This window comes from Pleurodeles waltl, chromosome 1_2 (genome assembly GCF_031143425.1).
Source record: "Pleurodeles waltl isolate 20211129_DDA chromosome 1_2, aPleWal1.hap1.20221129, whole genome shotgun sequence".
Taxonomy (NCBI): domain Eukaryota; kingdom Metazoa; phylum Chordata; class Amphibia; order Caudata; family Salamandridae; genus Pleurodeles; species Pleurodeles waltl.
In genome coordinates, this window is record NC_090437.1 from 1,297,909,714 (window position 1) to 1,297,935,178 (window position 25,465).

The 25,465-nt window shown below is 44.0% G+C and overlaps 1 protein-coding gene across 1 annotated transcript in view; it reads right to left on the reverse strand.

The window, feature by feature from the left end:
- Positions 1-20,721, reverse strand: part of PAIP2B (poly(A) binding protein interacting protein 2B) — a 71,171-nt gene extending 50,450 nt beyond the window's left edge. The window contains exon 1 of the mRNA XM_069205428.1: positions 20,228-20,721. The gene's annotated coding sequence lies outside the window, so the exon portion shown is untranslated. The remainder of the gene's footprint in view (positions 1-20,227) is intronic.
- Positions 20,722-25,465: the final 4,744 nt, after the last annotated feature.

Here is a 25,465-nt window from a genome sequence, read left to right on the forward strand (position 1 = left end):
TTAAGTACTCAAAGGAAACAACAAAAAAAACAACAACAAAAAAAAAACATAGGGGTGCAGAGCGGCTAAAAGCACAAGCGCTTGTGTTAAGTGTGAAAACAAAACTAAATAAGCATTTGCAATGTAATCGGTCTCGCATCTATGAAACTTAGAGCTCTTGGCGATTAAAATTACAATTTTTTCCTTTCGTTTTTTTATATGCAGCGGAGTGATATTTTCATAGCGATATTGCCATTTGCATGACCTCGCAGTGCTTCAGGTGGCTGGACAACACTTCATTTCCCATCATCCCAGGGTAGACTTCTCGCATGAAAGAAAATTGGTCAAATCTACTCAGAAAGATAATTACACATCTTTTGAAACGTGTTTAGCTATTCTAAGAGTATTTTCTAATGTACTATGATATGTTGGGAGCTTTACCATAACATTTGCAAATTAATGAGCAGCCTTAGTGCCTTTTGAAGGCGATATCTTCCTCAAACTACTCTAAGTGACGGAGGTGTTGAGGGAAAAAAAGTCTTACTGAGATTTACAGCACTGCCCATCTGTTGTAAAGTCAGCAAGAACATTTCCAGTTCCTTTAATTAGCATATCATCAGGTGGCATGTTAACCAGACACCATTTCTGGATATTGCTGCGGAACACTTAATAAGTCGAAAGAGCACATCCCAGCAAATTAAGTCACAGCTCGGTTCATTGTCAGCCAAGTGTAGTCCAAGAGCTGGACTACAGTACATTTTATGGAAATGGTCAATTTCCAACCTGATAATTTCTAAACACACGTGGATTAAAAAAATTGGCCTGTAATAAGTGTGAGGTGTAGGATAATTAAAACAGTTTACATTTCATAAAGAATTGAGCTCAGAAGTCAATAAATTTGCCTTTTGCCCCAGAAATAGGATATATGTGTTAACAAGATAGTCTGGGTCAAGATGGACTTTCGGTGCGTTGAAATAAAATATCACTACTGGGTCGCAGTAGCTAGGCCCAGACTGGAGCAGCTTCTGGGATGTCACATGGTGGGACTTCTGTCTACCTACAATTGTGACTACATTGAGGATCTACAAGAACGTTTCCTAGAGCGACAAAAGAGTGCTCACGCCAAAAAATGCTTTTACTATGGAACTAAGTCCTAACTATAACTACCTTCTGGCGACCGCCGGTAGGTTATAGATATATATATATTTTTAATATAAAATTAGAAGTGGTTGCCACTAGGTAGTTATAGTTGGGACCTAGTTTCTAAATAAAAAGCTTTTTTTTTTTACTTGCCTATATCTTTGGCAACGCTTTACAAATCTTTCCAATAAAGTTTGCCAGGCACGTCACCAGCTGTCTGGAAAGTTCCAGGGTGATATGTCTGAACTAGGCCGTGGAAGGAAAAAAAATAAATTATATATCCATCTATCTAAATATAGAAAAAAAAAAAGGGGGTGGTGGTGTCCTGCCAAACCTTTTTCCCCCATTCATTTTTTCATAGGAAGAATTGAACAGCGATAGCACCTAAACTAATGAATGGAATTACACCAAATTTGGCAGAAGGGTAGGCCCTCGTTCAAAAAGCAACTTTTTTTTGGTCTGAATCCGTTCCGCAGTTTTAGAGAAATTAAAGAACATTCAAATTTTTATATCTAGGGACAGGAAGGATTGCAATTTCTCCTGATCTTGTGCTGAGCTCTGATTGGCTGACAGCACTTCAACAACAAAGCTGTTTAAGTGTTGTCAGCCATCTTGGGACTTGGCTGAAGCAGAGTCACAGGAAAAAAAAAATATATAAGAATAAGAGAAATACAAAAAGGGGCCAGGGTACGAACACCCGGACCCCTTAGCTCTGGTGCTGGAACCAAAGGCCAGGGCTAAAAGCTTTTTTTTTTTTTTTAAATCTTCACAGTTGTGCAGGACTGGTCTAGCAAAAATTTTAAAAAAAAATGTAAAACAAAAAAAACAAGCACACACGCGAAGCGCGGCCTCTCACACTTTATCAAGCCCCCAGATGATCTAAGTCCCGTGGGCAGCGGTTATTTGTATTGGGGTGGTCTGGCCACCCCAGGGACCTTTATCCCTGTGAAACAGGTCCGCTGTCAATATAAGTGGAGCTTTCATCTTGTTTTCCCTGCATGCAGGGAACAGAAATGATCGCATTGCTCCAGCAACCAGGCAGCTGCTGTTAAAAGCTGTTATAGGGGGGTTGGTCTTAGGGCTAGGCCAAAGGCCTATGAAGCAAAACTAAGGTTAGAGGACGTTCTAGTTAGGAACATTTTTTTTCCCCTTTTTTCTAAAAATAAATTCACCTAAAAAAAAGAAAAGAAAAAAACCCAGGTTACGGGTATTTTAGTTAGGCTCGCATTTTTTAAAGTAAGAAACCATAGATATTGACTGGTTATAGTTAGGGTTACCTCAACTAAATATAACTCAGGCCCTAAGGTAACTAATGCCTTTGCCATACAGTGGTAATTAGCCCACAAATTACGGCACTCATGACATCTTTGATAACATCATTGATAATATCAATGTAATATTTGTAGAAAATTGACAAAAAACTGCAAGGAGGGCGCAAGGTATAGTGACCTCAGGGCACGAGTTAGTTAACTCAAGTAACTATAACCGGTAAATTTCTATGGCTTCATACGTTTAAAATGTGAGCCGAACTATAATGTCCCTGTAACCTTTGGTTTATTCAGTGAATACAGTGTGCGTGTGTATATCTATATATATACACACACACACTAAAAAGTATATTTTTTGTCCTCAGAAAGCACACACTGTCATGGTCTCTCGCACTGAAGGGATCTACTCTGGGGTAGATGTGCTCCTTGCCAAATAGCAAAATGCTGTTACAGTTAACTGCTAAAGGGGGCTGGCCGCATGCTGTGCTGTAGTTGGCTAAATACAAATGGAAACAACAAAATTGAATTTGAGGATAGGCTGAAAGCCCCTATAATTAACATGATATACAATTTTAGTAAAATTATATGGTCTTGGCTAATGCCAAGCCGAAACATTTAAATCTCGAGTTCTTAATACTAAAAGGATGGTTCTGGCCAGCAATCTCAGAGCTACAGTGAACAGGGGTAGAAGTAATATTAGGAAGAGGTAGTATTGAAAAGAAGTACTATTGGAGAAGCACAAAAGCACTCAAGAGGGGAAAATGTGTTCAAATTATTATTATAGCTACAGATAAACCCAGGGCTGCTCATTAGTAATGAGGCACGTATCAGATGTAGGTGTACCAGACATTACAGCAAATAGGATGTCAAGTGACAGGAGAGCAACTGATTAAATAGACAGAAGCAGTCAATTATGGAACTCAATGTGCAAAAATACTGAAACCAACAGAGAAGTCAGTGATGTGAGCACAGATGCAAATACTATAACATTTTAGAACGTCAGGCATTCATCAATAAACGTTTGTAGCATGCGAGATAGGAGCCAGCACGCAATGTAGCATTAATCAGTGTGCACATTTTGGACACACCAGTAAGTCAAAAGGCACAACACAGCTAAGTTTTAATGGATTAATGAGCTCAGTATGCCAGAGTGGAATCTTTCAGAAGCATAAACAGTGAGTAACATTTTGCAAGACAAACAAAGCAAGGAGTTCCTGGGAAAAAAACTACATTGGCTTATACCATATGCTAAACTACAAAGAGCTGAGCGAAGCTATGTACCAGTGGGGTATGGCATAAAAAGAACGTAGAGTAGATTCTCAACTTGAAAAACTGAAACAGGTGCTGTTCAGTCTTACAGGCAGTAGACAAATCAGCAAGTTTGTTTTGAAAATACAAAATGAGCAGACATGTTTTTAAAGACATGGTAGCAATAGGGACCTACATAATTTAGGCCACACGGCTGAGCATATTAGCATAAGTGAGTCTGTACTCAGAGTATGGTGCACAAAGGTGGTAAGATAGTCCAGCGCGTTAACCACCACAGTTACCTTACCATTATTATTCCCAAGATTTACGAGGCATACAAAGCTCTCTACAGCAGGTGCCTTAACCCCATAAGATTTTTTTTTTTATGCAGTCTTTGCAACTAATTGAACAGAACAGATTTATTGCCAAGTTTCTCCTTGTGTCAATATCTTTGTGGTGAGAGATTTAAAAAAAAAAAAAAGGGAAACAAAAGAACTTGAAATGGAGTCTCAGTTTTTGGTTAAATCTGGTAATTAGGTCAAATGTACTCCTTCTAGACCTGCTAAACATATGTACGAGGTCTTAATATCAGATGTCACTTTCTGTGAGGTTATGGGTTGTAATGCCACTTGCAATGTCACGTACAATGATGTTACATGCTGTGCTACCACGCGCCATGATGTCACTTGTATACTGTGTAACTTGGTTAGTACCCTCACTTTTTTTATTTTAGGTCTCGTGCCCTGTAGGGGGTATAGTTGTAGCACTGGGAATGTAGTCCCATATGAAGGGCCCTTGATACAACGTGTGACTTAGTTAAGATTTCATGCAGAACTACAGTTCCAAGTATCCTTTACTTGTTTTCCACTTTTCATGCAGCGGACCAAACCTACCTCACCCGTCAACCTGTCAGATTAGAAAGTGCACTCTCTAAAGCAGCTCACTTAAAGAACGCTGCCTTTGTAGTGCACACGTCTGGCTCGCATGATGTGCACAACTTTCTCCTAGGTCTCTTCCTATCAGCCAACTGTATGCTCTTTCCATCTCTCGGGGTGCCACTGGTCCTGCATGTAATCAGACTGCCATCATTAGCTCATAATATATATTGTCCCAATCTCCTCGCCCCAGTACTCCCACTTCTTCAAGGCCAAGATTTAATCGCCTCTCCAGCTCTATTTTTAACATCCTTCAGCCCCTTTTCATTTTTTTTTTTTTTTTTTAAACGACTCATTCTTTGAGCCACGCAATTAACTGTATCTTAAGTCTACCCTTCTGATATACCATGTTCTTGATCCCTTTTTTCCTTTCCCCCCCGCCCCAACTAAATGTACACCTCATTCTCCCTTTTATAGCTTGCCACCATTTCACTCACCCTTTACCATAGAACTCTCCATATCACTCTCCACCATGGTCACACAACCTGCTTGCAGCCGAGTTATTAGATTTCTTCAGAAAATCACGATCCAGAACTTTTACTGAACACTCAGTCCTGCGTTTATACCTTTTTGCCTCTAAAATCTTGCCGCAGCCAGTAACCATCACTGCTTCCTCAGGTTTGTGTTCACTTTTCCAGATATGCACCCACCGCTGTGGTTTTTCAGGTCTCCAGGCACACACTGCTTTGTCTGTACCTCTCATTTCCACAACCACTCACTGCCGTGTCTCTCTCATCCACTACCTGTCTCACTTTGGTTCAGAGCTATCTAAGATCCTATTTATCCACCTTTGGCACCCCCTTCCCAACATGCCACACAAATATCCTGTGTTTGTACACCTCACCCTGAGAGTTTATCTTTCGCTGACAATTTGAAACTGTATCCGAAGGTTTTACTGGTTTGTCCACTCCCTCCAAGGTAGGATTTCTCCTTCTGCAACTGCATCTGTGTGCATGTGTTGGAGTGTCTTATGGAGATGGTACGAGGCCTATGGCTGTGCAGTAGTAATTGTAATATATACATAAATTAAAAGGACTGAAAACTTTAGTCGTTGGTCAAATACAACTTAAGTTCAAAATCTTGTTTTCACAGATACATTTTCAACACGTGTTCTGCAACCTTACATCAGCTTTCTCTTCTTCAGGATCAGATTTTAAACAAGTTCTCAATGAAAATTGTATGATTGCATGCGAGAGCATCAGGGCATGGGGTGTAGGCATTATTACCAATCAACTGCAAACAACGAGATAATGCAAAGAACACAAATCCATAGAATAAAAACGAAAATGTAGAATCATTAGTCAACTAGATAAAACATATTGTTTTTATTAATTGATAACAGTCTCTAAGAGAAAAAAAAAAAAGATGACAGCAATAAAAATAAAATCTAGTGATGCATCCAGGATCGATAGAGAAAACGACTGATGACCATCCTTGAGAGAACAAAGATAAAAAGGTCAAATGTGGTAAGTGCAGACGTGGTGGGTTATGTAACCTGAACAAGTCAAATGAATTATCTGAGAACTGAGAGAACAAACACTGACAAAGCCAATGGGTCTCGCCTATTCAAGAGCTATTAGCTTTGGCCAATGTGTTTTAGTCGTGTTATTCACCAGCATGGCAGCTGTTCAGCATGGCTAAAAGTTAGTGACAGGAGAGTGGAGCAGAGTGTCGTGGAACGGCAAAGACCAGAGTGTCATACACTGGAGTGGCAGAATGCAGTGGCGTCCAGTGGCACAGAGTGCAGTGGTGTAGAGTGGTGCAGAGTAGAGTAGCAGAGTGAAGTGGTGGAGAATGCAGAGTAGAGTGACACAGAGACTAGTGGCGTAGAGTACTGTGATGCAGAGTAGAGTGCAGTGGCAGAGTGAAGTAGTGCAGAGTTAAGTAGAGTGGCCTAGTGTAGATTGTTTCAGAGTAGAGCGGCGTAGAGTAGATTGTGTCAGAGTAGATTGAAGTGGCATAAAGTGGAGTGGTGCAGGGCCGAGTGCAGTTGTGTGGCATAGAATAATGGCATAAAGCAGTGTAAAGTGAAGTGGCAGAATGCAGCGGTGTAGAGTAGATTAGAGTGATGTACAGTGAATTCATGAGTGCAGGGGCACAGAGCTGAGTTACTGAGTAGAGCGCGCAGTGGCACCGAATGGCGTTGTGCAAAGTAGATTGGTCTAGCCTAGAGTGGTGTAGAGTGCAGTGGCAAAAAGTGCAGTGGTGTAGAGCAGAGTGGCGAAAGGTGCATTGGCACAGACTTGAGTGCCACAGGGTAGAGAGACTTGGTGCAGTCAAGTAGTCATGGTGTGCCATTACAGACAATACAGTTTCAATTTAAAAGGGCATTACATTTGCCCAGACATACAGTTTTACCAATAAAACTAAACAAATGTGTTGAAATTGCATCATCTAGTGTAATGATTTTTATCATATTATTAAAGTATTTATTTCCAACACAAATCAGAAATGACAATGTGTTTTGTTTGTGCATTCATAATTCTGATAAATTCTGAAATACTTCTACGGTTCATTTTAATGTTTGTGTGCTAGAAAAAGCCTCCTTCCTACCCTGAGTATCCAGCAAATGTGTCCCATAAATGCTCTCACATTGAAGGCAGCCACAGGAAAGTAAACAAGTACCCCTTGGAAGACAGTGCCTCACATTTGACCTCGGTCTTTGAATGCACAGCAAATGTGACGAGATAAAAACAAGATTTAATGGCCTGGTAACAGAAAGTAAGTTTGTGGAAGGCTACAGAAAACACAGTTTAGGCAACAGGAGGGACAAACTGAACCTGTAGAGTCTAAAGCAAATCAATCAAGAAAGCACCCCGTTATGTGGCAAGAATGCAACATGGCTTGCATACTGATGCAGGAAGCAGATTCCCTTGAGAGGTAACTGATGTCTACTTGCGCCTTAAGCAATAAAAATCAATCTTTGCTTAATTCTCACAGAAGCTTCAAAAAGGTTATTTGAGTTGCTAAAAATAATCTGCACATCAAGATAAGATCTAATGCTACCAACCTTCAACGTAATTTTTTTTTTTTTTTAAAAACATTCCCATGTTAGACTGCTCATACATGTTTAATATGTTATGTAACAATACAGTTTGGGGTTTCAAACTCCTGGTGCCTTAGTGGATGGTGAATAATCAATTCAAATGAAACTAAAAGATATCAAATAGTGTTATCCTTGCAACAGTTACAGGAGTTTTACTATTAAGTTAATAATGTGCACTGAATAAAGTGTAACTAATCAATATTAAATGGCATGCAATTTGTTTTCTAGACAGAAAAAAAAACAAATAGTTCAGCTGGAAGATATGATTTGCATATGTTCATTCTGCTGGAACTCCTGTTCTTTTTCATTATAAGTAGTATGCTAATATACTCTACAGTACACGGTCAGCTGCCAAAAAAATAAAATAAAAAAATAAGACAAATGTGTCTGCTTGGACTTCTACTAATGAAGTTGCTTTCCACTAAACCTTAGTTCTAACCATTTTCTATATCCAATAAGACAAACTTATGGTAACAGTAGTATAAAAATTACTGCACTTCCTGTGAAGTATGGAAAATATGCAGAAGGTACATGCAGTATATGCTCAGCAGGCAAAGGAAATATGCTACCCAAATAGTGTCAATTATATGTGAGAGAAACTCCTACACAACCATAATACACAAATCACACTTGGAGCATGGAAGGCAGTCTTAACAGTAAAACATAAAAAAGTTGGTTCACTAATTGACTAAAACGATTAGATTCAGGAGTAGGGTGTCAAGTATTTATTCAACAGATACAAGGCAGCCGGCACGTGTTTCGTCTATGAAAACTTTTTCAAGACTGCAAAATCAATATTGCAAACGTTTTGTTCCTAAATATACCCAACACAACATAATAAAAGACCTGCACCCAGGTGTGCATTCGGTGGGAATAAGCACAAAACAACGTATATACTGCAAAAAAAAAAAAAAAAACAGTTGGCTGATTGGTATTGTATCACAAGAGGTGTGTCATGTAGAAAGTGCAAAGAAACACCGTTGTGAAATAGCGATAAACGTAGAAGGATGTGCCAGTCCACAGGAGAATACCAAAAGTGAGTAAAGGCAAAGAGTCATCTCAGACGGTCACAGAGAAATTGTATTATACTTCCCAGAAGACAAAGAATAGTTGGTACCTGTAGGGTCAAATGTAACCACCAGAAAGAATGCGTGAAAAAGTCATTTTACAGATGCATGTCATGTGCATGGGTTCTAATTGGTAACACATGCCTTGGTCAGGCTGTAAACCGGGCACAATCAATAACTAGCAGAAGAAAAAGTGGAAAAGGAAAAATTCATTAGGTCAGAGATAGGTAAGGTGTGCAAAAATGACATGAATAATCTCAGTCAAGTGAAACGTGTATACCTCAGAGGCAAAGTAAGCCACTTTGGGAAGCAGTTAATGTAGTATACACAGGGAAACCATGATAAGTTTCCGAGTTGTTCTGTAAATAAAATTAAATCAGAAAAACATCTGAGTGCTAAAAGAAGGACGAAACCGAAAAAGGGCGATGCGTGGACTTACCAATAGAATCCATGTGAGCTGTTGGCTGCAATGGTCTAACTGGTACCAACATCAACAAAATATGTGCTTCAAGGATTTAAGTGTGAGTTACAAACTACAAAGCCAATAGTAATCATCAAGCGAAATGCATTCCCAGGTCAACTTTCTGAAAGTCTCCAACATGTCTTTACCAAACCAGAAAGCTACTCTGACTGGTAGGCTGAGACCTAAAAAGTGTGACAGAAGTTAGAAGTGCCTGACAGAAGTGGGGAGAAGAGAGCCATCAGTATTTAAGTAACCAAGAAAGCACCCCAGTATGTGGCAAAAAACCAACATGGCTTGCACGCTGATGCAGGAAGAGGATTCCCTTGAGATGTAAAAACTGGTGGGTTAACCAGTTACCCCCAAGATGTAACAGTCATCACAGAAGTCTGCTTGCCTTAAGCAATAAAATCAATCTTTACACAATTCTCAAATTATTTTGCATCAATCAAGGATTTATAGAGCGCACTAATCCCCCGTTGGGGTCTCATGGCGCTGGGGAGTGGGGGATGGGGGGGGCGGAGCTACTGGTCGTAGAGCCATGTCTTGAGGCGTTTCCTGAATGTCAAGAGGTCTTGGGTCTGGCAAATGTGGAGCGGTAGGGAGTTCCAGGTCTTGGTGGCTAGGTGAGAGAAGGATCTTCCTCCGGCAGTAGTGCGTCGGATGGAGGAGAGGGTGAGGCTGGTGGAGCGAAGATTGCGGGTAGGGGTGTGGAATGTGAATGTCGTTGAGATAGGCTGGGCCCGTGTCATGGAGGGCCTTGTGTGCGTGGATGAGGAGTTTGAAGGTGATCCTCTTTGATACTGGTAGCCAGTGAAGGTCTGAGGTGGAGGGAAATGTGGTCGCAGCGTGGGATGTCCAGAATGAGGCAGGTGGATGCGTTCTGGATTCTTTGCAGCTTTGTTAGGAGTTAGGTTGTTGTTCCTGCATATAGAGCGTTTCCGTAGTCCAATCGGCTCCTGACCAGGGCGTTGGTGACCGTTTTCCTGGTTTCGACGGGAATCCACTTGAAGATTTTGCGGAGCATGCGGAGAGTGTTGTAGCAGGAAGAGGAGATGACCTGCTAAGTCATGCTGAGTGTGGATTTTATGAGCGGTGCGTGGGTGTTGGCACAATCTTCTATCCAGCGATGCAGGTTGGTGGTGGCTGTGTTGGGGTCTGGGGCCCGGGCGAGAGTGGAGATCAGCTGATCTGTTGATATTTTGCTCCAGTTGCGTCTGGGGGTTGTGTGCGGTGGTGGTAAGTGACTGGTTTCTGGTAGAAGTGGATGCAGCGGTGGTCTGTCCAGCTGAGTTCGGTGGTGTGGCTGAAAGAGACGTGGTTGCTGGCTGAGAAGATGGGGGTCGAGTGTGTGGCCTGCAGAGTGGGTGGGTGTAGTGATGAGTTGCTTGAGGCCGAAGTTGGCGAGGTTGATGATTAGGTTGGTGGTGTTGATATCTTTATTTTCTAGGTGGAAGTTAGGGTCACCGAGGAGCATCATGGAAAAAAAAATAATCATAAGACCTCAAACTTTATTTGCAGTTACTAAAAATATTTTTGCACATCAAGATAAGATCTAATGCTACGAAACTTAAAGTAAAACAAAAAAAAAACTTCCCCATGTTTAATATGTTATGTACACATACTGCTTTAGATTTCAAACTCCTGTTGCCTTAGAGATGATGGCAACTAACCAACCGAGTTGAAACTAATAAAGATATCAAATATTGTTACCCTTGCAGTTCTTAGAGAATCTTTACTATTAGATTAATAAGGTGCACTGAAAAAAAAACTAATCAATATGAAATGCAATTTGTTTAATGAACAGAAGAAAACACTATTTCAATGGGTAAACACTATTTCAGCTACATTGATTTGTGTAGGTTCATTCTACTGGAACTCAAATTCTTTTGTTTAATTAGAAGTAGTATGCTAATATTGTCTACAGTACATGGTTAACAGCCAAAGAAAGACGAATTTGTCTGCTTTGACTTCTATTAAAGAAGTTGTATACCGCTAAACCTTAGTTCAGATAATTTTCTATATCCATCATGGTCTTAAGTTTAAAGAGACATAATCCGCAAACCTTCAGTTGCCAATAACAAAACATAAGTATGTCCCTTGTTCCAACCATCTGTTTAAGTTGTGTTCATTCAGACAAACACACTCCAACAACAGGTAGAAAGCAAAGCACAAATTTTCTGCCACTTAATACTTTCTCTGGACAAGCCACCAAGCTCTGACACTTGCTACAGGCCAAGATTTGGAACATCCAAAGGCAGTTTAGAAGAGATTAAAACAACTATTCCTAGTGTGAAGGACTAAACAGGACTCTGCATTGTGCACTGCCTTGTAAATGACAACATCGATCTACCTCACACAAAAAGTAGGAATTTCAGGGAGTGTTGTGAGAACACGTTACACAAGAAACAAATTCATCAGACTGAATACCACCCAATGCAGACAACAGACCATCTTCTAGCCATAGGTGTAGGAAGCTTATGCAATGCCACTACATTCACACACCACTTACACACGTGAAAGAACCACACAGTGTTACAAAAATAAAGGTACTTTATTATTGTAACACAAATACTAAACTACTGTATGGGCAATACCCCAACTGGAGGTAAGTAAACACTTATGTACACATTAGAAATCAGTAAAGAGCATTGAAAGCAATAGGCACTGAAAAGCAATAGCAACTAGTGAGGGCCCAGGGGGTGTGGGCCAAACCAAATACTAAGAAAGTGGAGTGTGAAAGGCAGTCACCCACCCCAAGGATGTGGAATCAGGAAGAGATCTGGAGGAACTAGAAACCCCAAAAGGTAAGTACCAGGGTGCCCCCCAGCAACCAGGAGAGAAGAGGCAAGTACCTAGTTTTCCCCAACTCAACAGGACTACTTTGGAAAAGGATTTTGCAAGACCTAACTAAGGCTGGAAGAATGCAAAGGTGGATCCGGACAGAAGAGGACCAAGTCTAGTTCGAGTTTGAGTGTTCGGTTGTGGCAGGACTAGATAGACTGTGGACGAAGAAGAAAAGCAGTGCAGCACTAGAGAAGAGGAGTTCCAGGAATGATGCAAGTGATGTCCCACGTCAACAGTCGTGATGCTGGAAAATCGCCAACAATCCTTGGCAAATGCAAGATTCAGAAAATAAGGTTTTGCAAGGCTGAAGGGGACCAGCAAGGTCCAGGGGACTCGACCCAAAGAGGGGAGTCCAGGTTGGGGAGAGTCACAATAAGGAGGCAGCCTCCACAGGCAACCTACTAGCAGCAGAAACAGGAGTCGCAGTGAGGCCCACTCTGCACAAATCGATGGAGCAGCAGACAGGAGACTGTGTTGCAGGAAGAAGTGCTGGAGCCCAGGATACAGAGCCAGAAGAACCCTTGGAGGAGGAGCAACAAGCCTTGGTAGCTGCAAGAGTCACATTGCACACAGGTACTGTCCTGCAAGGAGAGGCAAGGGCTTACCATCTCCCAAGTTGGATAGATGATAGAGAGGTCGAAGGGGACCACTACAGAACACCACCTGTGATGCAGGATGCATACAGTACCGGACAAGAGCAGAACCACGCAGCCAGTAGTTGTTGCAGTTGGTGCCTACAGATGCAGGGGAGTGACCCCTTCACTCCAAGGGAGATTCCTTCTCACTTCTTGTGCAAACTGAAGACCCTCAGATGATGCACAGCTGGGGAAATGTTGCAGTTGAAGAAACAATGTTGCAGAGAGAAGTTGTCGCTGAAGATGCAGATTGCTGTTTCCTGTAGAGTCCAGTTGCAGTTCCAGTGGCCAGATGACGAACTAAACTATGCAGAGGAGTCCTGCTGGAATTTTGCACGTCAAATCTGAGGACCCAACCAGGAGGGAGACCCTAAATAGCCCGAAAGGGGGCTGGTCACCTGCCTTTCTCTCTCTGTGTTTCTCAGCATGTTTTTTGGCGTTTCTTTAGATAGGTATGGCTCGCTAACAACGTTGCCGGTTGAATTATCGACCATATGAAGAAAAAATAAATAAATTGTAAATGCCACTAATTTTACGATTTGACTGACTGCAGATAGCAGTACAAAACAAGCATTTGCCATGCAACAGGTCTCGCGTTTGCTCGTGTTAGAGCTGATAGCGTTGTAAACTCCTAACCCGACTTTTCACTGGTAATGAAACCTATCGGCAAAATTGCATTTATGTACTAACTGGAAAAAGTGTAATACTGTGAAACCGGGTCGATATTATGTAAAGCGCTCGACTTCTGCCAAGCAAGATTGCGCAGGGAAAAGAGGAAAAAGTAGTCCACAAGCCAGACAGAAAACAGCGAGCCTCACATGTTTTCTGTACTTGGTCGATGCGCTCGAGGAGGGCTATCCACCGGAAAAGGCAAGACGTGAGCATGCCTTCCACTAATGAAATCAAGCAGATTCTAAATGGCAAGCCCACAAGCCAAACACAAACGTGGACAGGGCTCCGAGCCCTTTTTAGTTACAAAAGCGCCTCGCTTAGCGATACGCAGACGCAAGCGACGCCGACTCGACCCTAAAAAGAGGAAAATACACCTTTAGCTCAATGTCTCCATATCTTACCACCTTTACAATTATGCGGTTCATGTCTTTTAAAATATTATCGTTGACAGACAGATGTATGTGGTGGCAATACAGCAGACACACCATATTTGGGGGATGTAATTTTTATACAATCATTTTCTCCACTTTGGTAATCCATCTATTACCACATGGTAACATTCCCTATGAGAGGGGTAGGACCAATCACACTATGCTGTGTTTAAAATTAAAACCTGATAATGCCAACTTTTTTATTCTGGACATACCACCATATCATTAGATGGGTGTTACATAGCATGAACACTTCCATCATTTCTTTAGACATAGAAGGATATATCACTTACCTCTAGGTCATTACTGTATATGATGTCACCATTCTTATTACTCACTGTGTTAGTACTTGACACTGAGCTATTTTTTATCCCTTTCCTTTCACAGTTGGACTTCACAGTCAAGGTACAAGCCTTGACTCACTACCAAGGTGTACCGCTGAATATAGATTGATATATCCATATATGTGAAAAGCAACTTTTACCTCGAACAATACAAGATGACTATATTGTGACATAGACCAAATAATTTACAGTTTATTAATAAGGTATGATTCTTTATTACAATCTCTGGTGGTTCTGATCTTGCTTTTATACATACATCTTCTCTCTCCCTCTCGTGTGCTCATCACTAGGGTCACTGATATACATCTTTATAATCTTAAGCACTTGGTGCTATAAAGACTCACTCTGCAAACCTTTATCCATGTGCCACACTTATCCAGCATGCCTATTATCTCTTTTTCTAGTAATCTAGACAAGCACCAATCACCTATCTGTTAACTCACCTCACACAGAGGTAGGGATACCTTTTTGGTGATGGTAAAGATTGTATACTAGACATTGGAACTATTGGCTTACTATGACATGTTTTGGATATTGTTTCACAGCCTTGAAAAAGTCGTTGTTACGACGAAACACGTGTCGGCTGTATGTACATGGAACGGTATAGCGATTGCTGTATTCAATGAATACCCAAGAAGAATAAAGGACTAATATTTGGAATGCTTGGATGTGCCGTGGTTCTTTCAACTTCACCTGCAAGGTGATCACCTATCAGGAGGGGGCTGTGATGTAATCTGCTGACCACTCAGATGCTCCCAGGGGCCTCTGCACAACTTGGATTCAAGACGGCAGAACCAAGTGGCCACCTGGAGGAGCTCTGGGCACCACCCCAATAGTGTTGATGGACAGGGACTAGGGGTCCCTGGACTAGTGCAAACAGGTTTATGCAAGGAGGGCACCAAATGTGCCCATCAAACCGTACTGGTGGCTTGGGGAGGCTACCCCTCCCAAGCCATGTCACACCTATTTCCATGTAAATAGTGTGTTGCCTCTCTCCCACAGGAAATCCTTTGTTATTCCTTCCCCTGCTTGAGCTGGTCAAGCAGCAGGAGGGCAGAAACCTGTCTGAAGTATGGCAGAAGCGTGGGCTGCTTGTAAAAACCCTAAACAACTGTTAGGAGCAACACTGAGGTTCCTCTAAGGAGCCCCCCCCAGAGTGCATGGAATCAAATATGCCCAGATTCAGAGTTACCATTATGTAGCTGGACACAGTAGTGACATGGTTCCAGTACATGGGGAAAATGGCTTCCAAGCACTTACAAAGTCCACTGCACTGGAACCGGAGTTTGCATGGGCACCTCTGCTCATGGAGTACCCCAAGGATTATAGTTGAGGCCCACTTTATTCAACATCTACTTGACCCTGCTCGTCCCTATTGTCAGGGACTATGGTATGAACATTGTCTCCTACTCTGATGACACCCAGCTGATCATCTCCCTGACCGAGAAGCCCTTAACAGCCAAGAACCACCTCAGGGATGGGATGGAAGCAGTAGCCACATGGGTGAGGGAGAGCTGCCTTAAGCTGAACTCCGACAAGACCGAAATCCTCATCGTGGGACAACTCCTGGGGGCCCTTACCACTCGAAAGGCACCCCACCTCCACAGACCACACATGAAACCTCTGTGTAATCCTCGACAACGCTCACCATGACCAGACAGGTCAACTCCGTTGCCTCCACCTGCTTCCACACCCTCCAACTTCAGATGGATACTAACAGACTAGTTTAAAAACGTGACATGCGCTTATCACAAGCAGACTTGACTACGTCAACACCCTCTATGCCAGAACCTTTAAGTAGGAACTTCAGCAATCTGCAACAAATTCAGAACGCCACTGCTAGACTCGTACGGAACATCCCCCGCCAAGAACACAACACCTGAAAGACCTCCACTGGCTCATTGTCGAGAAGATGATCAACTTCAAACTCCTCGTACATGCCTAGAGAGCCCCCCAGAACATCGGAGCTGGCTACCTCAACCACTGCATCATCCGGTACTCTCCTTACAGACCTCTCCGCTTGGCCCAGCAGTCGCTCGCCAACGTACACCACATAAGTAAGTCCTCAGCTGTAGGAAGATCTTTCACCTACCTAGCAGCAAAGATTGGAACACGTCGCCCCTTCACCTCAGTCGCCTTCGCTGCTTCAGTTCAGAAAGGACCTCAAGACCTGGATCTTCAACTGAACTCTGAGGACACACCCATCAGCGCCTTGAGACCCTATGGGTGAGTTCTAAAAATATTTTATTGATTGATGCAGGTATCTGCACCTTGCCCTCTGGGCAAGTAGGGCCTACCATAGGGGTGGCTTACAGTGAGTGACCTGAAGTGAAAGGGTTCAAGTACCTTTTCACGCAGCCTGCAATGGTAGGCCTGCAGACAAATTTTGCACTGGATCCCATGGGTGGCACAATACATGCTGCAGCTCGTGTAACCCATATTGCCCCAATGCCCTTGGTACCTAGGTACCATATATTAGGGACTTATATGGGGCCCAGGTATGCCAGTGGTGGGGGTCTGTAAAGTCCTAAGCAACCAAATTTAGAGGGCGAGAGCACAGTCACTGGGGTCCAGGTTAGCAGGATCCCAGTGAACACAGTCAAAACAAAAACAGCAGGCAGAAAGAGGGGGTTAACCATGAAAAGAGAGGGTACTTTCCTTCAATTTGCACCAATAGTTTTGGAACCACCACTATTAAGTAAGGCTAGCAACTGCTTCCCTCATGACAGAAACAGTGAAAAAGCTGCTTCTGCTCCAGCTGCCTTTGAATCTCAAATTATATCCCTTGCTTAGTTTCCTCAAAAATCATCTTAATCCTCAGAACCAAACTGCTCAGTCTGATCTTCAGCTCTCCACCGATGAATTCTGATTGTATTCTCTAGTAAACCACCCGCAGCTAAGTCACCACAGAGAATCAATGCACTGCTGATCCACCTTTCTTACTGCCACATAATGCAGGCTAGCCCAAGAACACACTCATACATAAAGCAATCCAATGTTCCAATGTCTCAAGCCAAGACCACGCTGTATAGAAAAACTCAGTTGGCCCACAAAAAAAAAAAAAAAAAAAAAAAAGAAATATCTAGGCTGTTTAGTGGACGCAGTTGCTAAGGAAGCCAAAAATAAGGAGTTCAGCACGAGTCTCAGAAAGGTTACCACCTGGTTTTGCATATAGTTGTGCCACACTCTAAGTCCGAAGTCCATTCATACACTCGGGACAAAAAATCACCAAGAATGATGCAACTTATTTAACACACATTTTAAAGCACCGAAATCAATATTTAAAGCAGTGGCACCTACCAATATAAAAGAACAATTGTATTCCTAAACTCGGGCCATAAGACATCAACGTGTTTAATTGCTTGCTAGTTAGTCTTCGACTAAAATGATCTCATGTGACATGACCGATCTTTTCCTGACGTACGCAGAAAAACGAACAGCCTGTCGATACCAAACGAAAGACAGATGCAGACGAATAGACAACCAAGCAGTTAACTATATAACATCGTTGCTGCTTTAGTAGGCAGTCCAAATAATAGGCACATTTTCAGTACTCTGTCTCACACAATTTCAAACCTTCCGAATTAATTAATATTAATTGGACAGTACTCTGGCACGTTTGCTTTTTTTTTTGGGGGGGGGGGGGGGGGGGGGGTAGGCGGAAGAACGCTTGCAGGTCGCAAAGAATACCAAGCTGACAAGTAAACGCACGCGATGTGCTTGGATAAATCACTATATGCAACGTGAATCACACTTTACTAATCAAGGACAGAGCTTTAAGGGGGAATACAAAATGAGATGGTGCCTAAAACCGGAATAATGTGAAATGCACATTGCCACTCATTTGTAAAGATAAGAGGGATATGAATTTGTCGTGTGTTACCGCTAAATACTTCAAGCATGTGTACATGGGAGGAGATTTTAGAGTTTCTACATTTTTGTAAACATTATCTTGTGCATTCTGACGTTCTACTTGGAGAGTGACACTCTGGAAACGAACCGCTCTCACAAAGCTCCAGACGCAACGTCGAATGAAACAGACTAGCCTATCAACATTAACCTCAAACACAAACTCTAGTCAAATTATTTATTAGCAGTTACGTGTGAACAGGACGAGATTCGGCAGGTGGGGCACTTTACGTAACAGTCTGTCATCACCAGTGAGCGAGAACATAGTATGTAGCAAGAACTGGTAACAAAATATCAGGATATGCGATTGCTCTAGGTTACAAAGGTCGTTACTCGATACAGATATGCACGATAAAAAGATAGGGTGACAAACTAAGAACAACTATGAACAGAAGTTTCACAAACCGTAACATTGTAACGTGGATCAACGCCAGATAATAAAGTTTATAGACGGTGCATCATGCTGTCTGACAAGAATAGTCCAGTACATACTTTAAATAACTAGGTCACCAGACCTGGCCAACTTCCCCTGCGTCAAACACCAACATTAATGTTGTGCAATGTTACTCGTGGGTAAAGAAGGCCTGCAGTGAGAGGTAAGTTTCGGCTGAGTACACGGCTCACTGAGACCTGTATCGCGAGTAGGCTCCCTATTAAAAAAAAAAAGTCTGTCCTGCAGCTGCTCCCAGGGGGCTTGCGGCTGCCTTAACACCCACATCATGGCCGCCAGCAGATGTCGCGGGATGGTGGAGAATGTAACATTTTAGATTAGCATAACGAAATCCAGAGGAAAAAGAGCACACGACATAAAAGTTATATTACACAGGGATAAGGTCCCAAACAACTAAGGTCAGATCAGAGCGTATGTAAACATGGAGGTAACTTTCAACTTCTTAAAGTAAAGGCCTCGTTTATTTCTGGTGTTTATTTTCTGGCGATTTTAATACAGAGGGATCTCCTCTGTAAAGTACCGCGGACATGGGTTGTACTGAATACTCAAATGAAATTAACAATAAAGGAGATCTTTAACACCTATGTTTAGGCCTCAGCGGGAGAGCAGTGCACACGGGCTGAATACACAACACTCAGAGCGCTGTGCGCCTTCTAGGGCTAGGAGAAAAAATATACGAGTGAATGAAATCTGTACATACACATTCCGCAACGGGACGCACAATAACCTCGATGACCTCAAAACCTTCAAACAGATTTAGGAAAATACGCGACAAAAAGTTGTTATCGTGTCTTCCCTATCTATGATAAAGTGCATTTGGGGTAAACCATGGCGGCGAACTATCGCCTATTTACCCCCTACAAGGGCATTTACATTATTCCAGGTGCAGTGCCAAAAATGCACCTTCAAACAAGATAACACGCGCGTGATCACGGAACACGGCAAGTTTCTATGGGAGGATTTGCAGCAATGTAGCATACTACAGAGCGACACCGTGAAGAGAAGTAAACTACTCAGTGCAGGCTGCCCCGTCCCACATGCGATATTACTATGTATCCGCCGCCATATGCTTGACGTGTCATTAGTCCCATGGCACATGGTAAGGTCATATTTGCACGATTAATAAAAACAAATGCAATAGTATTTACATTTGAGAGGCGTTAAGATCGCATGTCATCAAAACAGTAATAAAAAAAAGTTGCATAATCAATAAAACCATTATAAATTGGTTTCTGCGCAAGAGAACACGGTGAGCAGCGGCAGGACAGCGCGAGCGCTCCGCTGAGCGAGATTCGCGGTTGAAGTGAGCGAGGCGGTGGCACCCCGCCAGCCCCCGGGAGCCAGCAGCAGAGCCTGTGCGGACGTGTTACTGAGCCCGGGGCCCGCACACGCGGGGAGGCCCCAGAGCGCGCGGCCCGAGCACAGGCCCGCCGAGGCCTCCGCGGTACCGACGCGTCAGGCGCGGGGGGGGGTGTACACAATATTAGCTTCCAGGGGGGTGGGGAGCGGGACGCTGACTCCCAGGGAGGGGGTGTTTACTGGGGGAGAAATAAAAAAGACAAAAACACAAAGGGCCACGCGGTGGCTCTGGGGAGCCTGCGGGTCTCCCGCGAGGAGCGCGAGCCCTCCCCTCCCGTACAGCGCGAGCTCGGACGGTGGCCGAGGGGGGTCGCGAGCTCCAAGGAGACAACATCAGCAGGGGGGGGGGGGGGGGGCTGTGTTTACTTTATCAAACGCCTGACACTGGGCCACTGGAAAGCGCGAGCCCCTATCTCCCCCCCCAGCCGTCACTCACCTGGTACACGCCGGCACCTGAGTCGCGCGCTGGGGTCTTCCGTGACGTGTTCTGGCTCGTGAGCACTGTGGACGCGGCCGCGAGCTCTCCTCTGCTCTCCTTGGTGTTCCAGCTTACCGCCAGGCCCTCCCCCCCTTAGTTAAGCATCCACGAAACACTGTGAAACAATCCGGGTCTTTCGGTGAATTTAAAAAATAAAAAAAAAACTAGCACCAGAGGACGGGGGTCTCCGTTACTCACACTACGGACGGCGCGCACACTCTAACACGCTATATCCGCCGGCCCGCCCCCGGCCGTTCGCCATTGGCTGGTGAGTGGAAGCCCCGCTCTATCTGAATGGCTGCGGAGGCTGCTCCTCAAGTCCTCGCTTGGGAGGGGGAGGAGACCAAATGCTGTATTCTTCCCTCCGGTGCGAGCGGAGGGGGCGCGGGGGCTAATGGGCAGCGCCCGCATGCTTCTGGCATTGTGACGGCTTCACTGCGCGTCGCCCCATTGGCCAACGTCGAGCGGAAATGGCGTTATCATGCTGTCATGACGTATGAGGGGGGGAGCAGTGGGCATGGGAATAGCAAAAAGAATATGTTGACAAATATTTTCCATATATCGCGGTTGAGAGTTGAGGGTGGAAAGGGCCCCGTCAATTTTAAACATCATGGACGCGCCTTTGAAGTGTTTTATCACTATGTACAGACTGCTTTTTGAAAAAAAAATATGTGTTTGAAAATTGTGGCACACGGACACACACGTCATGAAAATAATTTTCCACTTGTCTTTTTTGGAACTAGTTATTGTTCCAGTGTAGGGTCGGACTGGCCTATATACCAATCACGCGGTGTCCGACGGGCTCGCCTGACAGGTCTGTGGGGTGTTGTTTGGCTGTTTAAGGGTCTGTTTAATGGTATTATGGGTTGGAGTTTTTTTTGTTTTTTTTAACAGCAGTTTTTATTGACATTGCCTGCAATAAGCTCAAATGGCTGCAGTCTTCCATACCTTGCTAAACAACTATGCAGCCTGTCTTTACAAGTTAAAACTGCACCAGTTTGCAAATACGAGCCACTGGGTTTCACTAATCGGGGGCAGTTTTAGCTTGATGCCCAGCCCGTTTTCTCTCCAGTTGGATACTGCTCATTGCACAGATGTTTCACGGACACGGAAATTACCATTCTGCTATGCTAACAGATCTGTCATCAGCAAAGAACCAAAGATTGGTGCAGAGAAATTAAACAGCTTGCAGCCATAGCAGTAGAATGAGACATGAACATCCGTTTTATATTTAGGTGTGTTAGTCTCCATAATGTTCGGGCAAAACTCAATTTGTATGATGACACTTCTGCATTGTTGTAATTAACGATTCTTCCTTAGTGAGGAGAAGTCAGGTAGCCAGTTCATGTAGGATAGAGGTTGTAGATTTATTTAAAAAGGTTACAGGATATGTTACTTAAAAAGGAAATTCCACCAGGAGCAGCATCCTCCCTGCTCTGCCCACTCTCTGTTACACACCTTCAGTCACTCACCAACATTCCATGACATCACACACTCGCTGAGCAGAGAACAATGGAGGTGTGCACAGAATGCATCGGAAGCATAGCAGATTATACCACCTTTCCCTCCTTTAGTAAATAATACAAATGCAAATAGGTCTGGACCAACTGGGTAAGCTGCGGGAAGCATGGGATCAGGTTATAGGATTGCTAGAAGATAAGGACTGGAGTGAATAGATACAGAGCCCTAGAGAGGTAGTGATCTGAGCCCGCTTTAGATTAGTACAACCTAAAATCCTACATAGAGTATACTATTCTAGGATGCTGCTGCATTAGACAGGGCAAGCACTTACTCCGGTGTGTCTCAGAGAGTGTGGACAGGAAGGGATCTTTATTCACATATTATGGGAATGTCCTAAAATCCAAGACTACTGGGGAAAAATAGCTCATATCTTTCAATGCTAAATTGCTCCTTCTAAATGTCACTGGAGACGTACATTGCCCTAACTACCAGAAGATTTGGCTGGCACTAGCGGCAACAGTGGCAAAGTGTAATATAGCACAAACAGGGAGATTCCCCCCCCCCCCCACACACTCACAATGGTGGTTGACTGGGAACTTTACCTTGACTGATGCCAAGAGCTGAACATGTGGTGTAGCTTAGAAGGGGCTGCTAGCGGAAATGGGAGAATGTATTGGTGGGGTGGAACACCTACCAAGACTTATAGGTATCATGAGAGTGGCGGGCAGCGACAGCTGGCTTACAGGTGTTCATTGAGTTTACGGGAAGTACTTTGTGTATGTGGCAATAGATTGTATTTTTTTTTAATAACCACATTTTATTGTTTTATACATATAGTAATATGTCACATTAGCAGAGCTAAGTGAGTAAAGCATAACATCTTTATTCACTGCACGCCCAGAAGAGCCCAGATTCTATTCATATAGAGTCAGTACTGGCTTCAATGTTGCCCATTCCAATCCACAGTTATAATGAGTCTATTCCAGACTGGATATCCCCCATCCACCTAAACCAAATCTTAGCATGTTTTTTTTTGGGGGGAGGGCACCCTTGTGCCCTGTATACCTGCCGTTCCATCAGGGCGCACCAGTCCACCACACCTCAATTTTGACAGTGTGGGTGGGCTGCTCGCCATCCATTGCACTACGATATCCCTTTTTGCCTCCAAAAGGGCCGAGCCCAGCAAGGCTTTTCCCGCCTATGAATTCGCCACCCCTACCATAACACCCAGTTGGACCACCAAGGGGGAAGACTCTATTGTTTGACCTAGTACTGTAGAAAGTTCAGTTAGGATCTGTGTCCAATAGCGCACCATGACTGGGCAAGCCCAAACCACATGGAAAAAGTCGAAAGGTGAGTGAGAATATCAATTACATTGGGGTGACGGCCAGAGCCAAGCTCGGTGCAGTCTGGCTTGGGTAAGATAGGGACTATGCAGGTAATATAATTGCACCACTCGCAAGCTGGCTGTGATAGTGATTTCACGTGGTGCCATTAATGCATCCTGCCAGTCGTCGTCCTGTAGCAGCCCAAGCCATGCTTCCCAGCGGGATCTCAGGGGCTGGAGGGTCCCAGAGGCATTCAGTGTCAGGGAAAAATATATCTGAGAAACTCCTCTCCACCCAATGTTCCTATAACCACCTTCGCTTCCATTGGGCTAAATTTAGGTATATGGGTATCCTTGGGGATGTGCGTCTTCAGTGAGTGTCGTAATTGTAAGACTTTATGAAATTGTGTAGTGGCCAGGGCATGGGTTTGTTGGAGTGCTTCGGAGGACCATATATTTGTGTCTGACCATATGTCTCCAACCAGTGTAGGACCTATAGCATCCCATAGAGAGAAGCTATCTAAGGCAGCGACCTCGCGCTGCCAAGTCCCCTGCCATAAGGTGGTGTGCTGCGTAATTCTCCCCCACTATAATGTGCGGCATTGTGGTGCGCGCCATTCTGTGAACACCACTCTTGTTACCTCCAGAATGCTAGTGGAAATGGGGCTACAGTAAAGTCGATCCAGAACGCGGAGGAATCCCATTAGTTTTAGTTCCAGTCAATAGGCTGGATCATCCCAACCCCCCGTAAGCCATTCGTTGATTATCAAGACTTGGGACAGTAAATAATAATGTTGGACATACCCAAACCACCTTCGTAAGTGCTACGCTGGCAAGTATCCCATTTGAGGCACCGTCTGCCATTATGCCATCGGAATGCACTAGCCACTGCGTCCATCTCCCTAAACCAGTGGCTTGGTATATTAATGGGAAGGTTTTGAAAAAGGTAAAGAAAGCGGGGTAGTATTAACATTTTATACAACATAGGGCCAGATGTAGGAAGCCTTTTGCGCTTCGCAAACTGTGAAAAACGCAGTTTGTGACACGCAAAAGGCTTAACACAATGCACAACCTCAAATTGCGAGTCGGTACCGACTCGCAATTTGAGGCTGCGACTCGCAAATAGGAAGGGGTGTTCCCTTCCTATTTGCGACCGCATCGCCATGCTGAGTTGGTTTGTGACCGCAAATGCGGTCGCAAACCAACTCACATTTACCATCCACTTGAAGTGGATGGTAACACATTTGCAAAAGGGAAGGGGTCCCCATGGGACCCCTTCCCCTTTGTGAATGCCACAAAAAATATGTTTTCAGAGCAGGCAGTGGTCCTATGGACCACTGCCTACTCTGAAAAAACCGAAACAAAATGGTTTCGGAATTTTTTCGTTTTGCAGCTCGTTTTCCTTTAAGGAAAACGGGCTGCAAAGATAAAAAATAAAAACTGCTTTATTTAAAAGCAGTCACAGACATGGTGGTCTGCTGTCTCCAGCAGGCCACCATCCCTGTGAGTGCATGGACTCGCTATGGGGTCGCAAACTGCGACCCACCTCATTAATATACATGGGGTGGGTCTTTGCGACCCCATAGCGAGTCGCAGAAGGTGTCTGAGACACCTTTCTGCATTTTGTATTGCAAGTTGCAATTTGCGAGTCGCTATGACTCGCAAATTGCAAGTCGCAATTTGATACCTACCCACATCTGGCCCATAGTGCGTCCCATGGCATTTAAGGGCAGTGAATGCCATTTCTTAAAATCTGCCCTAACCTTACGGGCAGCTGGGGTTATGTTGAGGGCCCAAGTCATGGATCGGTCGCGTGCAATCCTAATGCCCAGATAGATGAAGCTGAGGCACCAGATGGGTATGTTCGACTGCCGATCAATGATGTCTTGGGTTCCAGACAGGAGTACAAGAAGGGATTTCTTTGAGTTTATAGCGAGGCCCAAGGCCTCCACCAAGAGGTGTAGGAAATGGAGACAACAAGGGCTGCTCTCAGCCGGGTTCGACAGGTATAGCAACACATCATCTGCATGGACTTTTGCTAGTTTTCAATGCCAAGATTGCTTCACCAATTTCTTCTAGAGAAATAGGCTGGTCTAGTACCTGGCGAATAGTGTCCAAGAGACAAGGCATAGGGATTCCGGAACAAAGCAGTGTTTCTTTCTCCAAGGCAGGTCTGGGAGCCAGCCGCCTTATATAAGGTGGCATAATAGCATGGAAATGTGGCTGCTATGCCGTAGGAGGTGCTATGTGGAGTCTCTGCGGAGTCACTAATTTCAGGTATGACCAATCCCGCCAAGGGCCTACTGGCGAGCCTATAGAGTAATTTGCCGTTTTTATCCCCCGTCCATATATCCATGCATGAGAGGCACGCCAGATTTGTTTTGCCACCTCTAGGGATTGAGCCCGGA